Raw genomic sequence first — 3,361 nt, forward strand, 5'->3', positions numbered from 1 at the left:
ATGTCTCTTTATTTTTAATAAAAAATAAATAAATTAGAAACCAAAACATTTTTTATTGATACTTTTGATGCATGGTATGTTATATAGGAAAAATTCTTGTTTGAGAGGACCTCTGCTCATCTCCTAGAAGAAGATGCACAGTGTTTCTTTAATCCATGCTTCTATTTGCATATTGTTTATATCTTTCAGTTTCTTCATGCAAATTAAAAGGAATATGAGATGAAAATTGAGTCTTGACGGCAACAAGGTAAGTGATGCATATATTGATGCATGTTGTATATATTACAGCTAAAGAAATAATGCTTCATTATAAGCAGCCATAGCCATAAGATTGAAAAAACGAGGGATTGGATCCACGAGGATTCCATAAAACCATCTCAAGTAGAAAATTCATCTCATCTTTATTTATGATCTACGTGTCATAAAAAGTAACTCCACATAAATTTTTGTGTTATAAATAGTAAATAAAAACTCAAAATATCTCTCTTTTTCATTAAAAAGAACTAATTTTAGTCCCTATTATAGTCCCACTTAATTAATTAATTAAAATAATTAAAATTAATGTAGTTATTATTTTATATACAATAATATTATTAAAATTTATAAATTTAAAAATAATTCACTATTAAAAATATTAAGATTAAAAAAATTAATAATTTCATATATAATAATAAAACAACAACTATTTAATCGCTAGTATTGCAACATCTAATTTTGTAATGTAGTTAGTATTTTAAATTTTATAAATAAAAATAAATAATCCAACTAAAAATTATTTTATAATATATAAAAATTAAATTTATTTTTTATGTAAAATAAATTTAATTAATTATAATTTAATATAACAATATAAATAATATTTGATATTGATTTAACATAATTATTTATATTAATTATAATTTAATATAATAAATTATTATAATTATTAATAAATTAATTATAATTTAATTATTTAATATATATTTAATATATTTTTATTTTTTTATTAACTTACCACATGGCATGATTTTATTGGTTGTTGCAAGTCCCTGTTTAGAGGAACTCTCAACCTTGATCCACGTGAAGAGTCCTCCTTCCCTTTTCACTCCAATGGTAATTGAGTCCCATATGTCAGAAGAAGAACTCTATTTCTTAGCATTGGAGTTGCTCTAATACCTCGCCACCTCAATTTTATGACTTAAGCATAAGACTCTGTGTGGTAGGGTATTACAAGATGTTCTCGTCGCGTTCTATTCATGATAGTGCTCTAGATGTTCTTAAATTTGTCACAGATCTTCACGAGCTTCCCAGCTAGCTTCAACTATCGGGAGTCCTTTCCACTTGATCAAGTATTTAATACTTGGTGATACTCCTCTTCATTGCATTACGCGATTAGCTAAGATCTCTTCGATTTCTTTCTCAAAAGATCTAATCACCACAGGCGGAGCACGACTCGAGTCACCTCTACTCGGTTCATCTTGGTCTTCTTGATATGATTTAAGCATATTCATATGGAAGACCAGGTGGATCTTCATAGAGGGAGGGAGTTGTACTTTGTAAACAACCTCCCCAACACTTCCAATGATCTCAAATGGCTCTTCGTTTTTGTAGATTAAACATTTATGAACCTTACGAAAGATTTTGAATTGTTGTGGAAGAAGTTTAATCATTACTTTATCTCCCACTTGATATCTTGTATGCCTCATTTTCTTATCTGCTCATTTCTTCATTCTCCTTGCAGCTTTGTCGAGATAAGAATGAGTGACATCTACTTGTTTTTCCCATGACTTAATCATATGATAAGCTCCAGGGCTCTTCCTTAAGTAAGAGGAAGAAAGAGAGTGTAGTGTAAGCGACTATTGTCCGGTCACAATCTCGAATGGACTCTTCCCTGTGGACTCGCTCTTTGCAGATTGTATGAAACTGAGTAATGTCTAGGAATTTTGTCCAATCTTTCTTATTTGCGCTTACAAAATGCCTCAAGTAACACTCGAGTAAGGCATTCACTCTCTCAGTCTTCCCATTGGTTTGAGGATGGAAGCTTGTTGAGAAATGAAGCTCCGACCTAAGGAGTTTGAATAGCTCTGTCGATAATCGTCCTGTGAAGCGTGGATCTCGATCACTAATGATACTCTTAGGCAATCTCCAGTACTTCACCACATTCTTGAAGAATAGTCGTGCTGCTTCCTTTGCAGTGCAGGCAGTAGGGGCAGGTGTAAAAGTAGCATACTTCGAAAATTGATCTACTACCACAAGAATAGATCCAAACCCCTCGAATTTCAGTAAGGCAGAGATGAAATCTAAAGACACACTTTTTCACGGTTGCTTTGACGGCAGCAGAGGTTCCAACAATTCACTTGGTGTTTTGTTTTTAATCTTATCTTGTTGGCACACAAGACAAGTCTTCACATAACTCTCTACTTCATCCCTCATTTGAGGCCAATAATAGGAAGATTCAATAAGTGCCAAGGTCCTTCGTTGGCCTTGATGACCAGCCCATTTGGTGTCATGGCATTCCTTCACTAGCTTTCTTCTTAGATTTTTTCACTTAGGATAATATAGTCTTCTCCCTTTAGTGTAGAGAAGGTCTTCTTCTAGCCAAAATTGTTTAGTCTAACTTTCTCTAGCCAATTCCACTAATTTCTTCACTAATGGATCATGATGCAATCCTTCTTTGATGGTATGCAAAATATTTCCTTCAACCATGGAAATGGCTGCCAAGTCAACCTTGCGGCTCAGCGCATCTACTACCACATTAGTCTTGCCAGGCTTGTATTCAAATTCAAAATCAAACTCAGCTAAGAAATCTTGCCACCTAATTAGTAACTTGTTTAGGGCTTAACTTCTTCTGAGTTTGGAAGTAGCTTGTAGCCACATTGTCTGTCTTGACGATGAAGTGTGAACCAAACAAGTAGTGACACTAAGTTATCAGATAATGTACCACCGCGGTCATCTCTTCCTCTTGGACAGTGTATCGCCTCTCTATATCAGTCAACTTGCGACTCAAAAGACAATAGAATGTCCTTTTTACATCAGAACCCCTCCAATAGCATAGTTAAAAGCATTAGTGTGAATTTGAAACACTTTTGAATAATCGGACAATGCTAGTACTGGTCTTTCTGTAATGACAGCCTTCAACTCATCAAAAGCCTTTTGACACTCCTTTGACCATTTTCAATAGTGATTCTTCTTGAGAAGATCAGTTAATAATGCAGCCTTAGCAGAATATTCATTGATAAACTTCCAATAGTAATTAGTCAACGCAAGGAATGACCTTAATTCAGATACGGTGACAACGTGCGTATTTCGTTTCCATGCTTGGCTTTGTTCTCCATCCATACTATGAAAATTTAGTTTTTCATGTTAACGAAAAAGAGATACA

The sequence above is a fragment of the Arachis ipaensis genome, chromosome B05 (assembly GCF_000816755.2).
Source record: "Arachis ipaensis cultivar K30076 chromosome B05, Araip1.1, whole genome shotgun sequence".
Classification (NCBI taxonomy): Eukaryota; Viridiplantae; Streptophyta; class Magnoliopsida; order Fabales; family Fabaceae; genus Arachis; species Arachis ipaensis.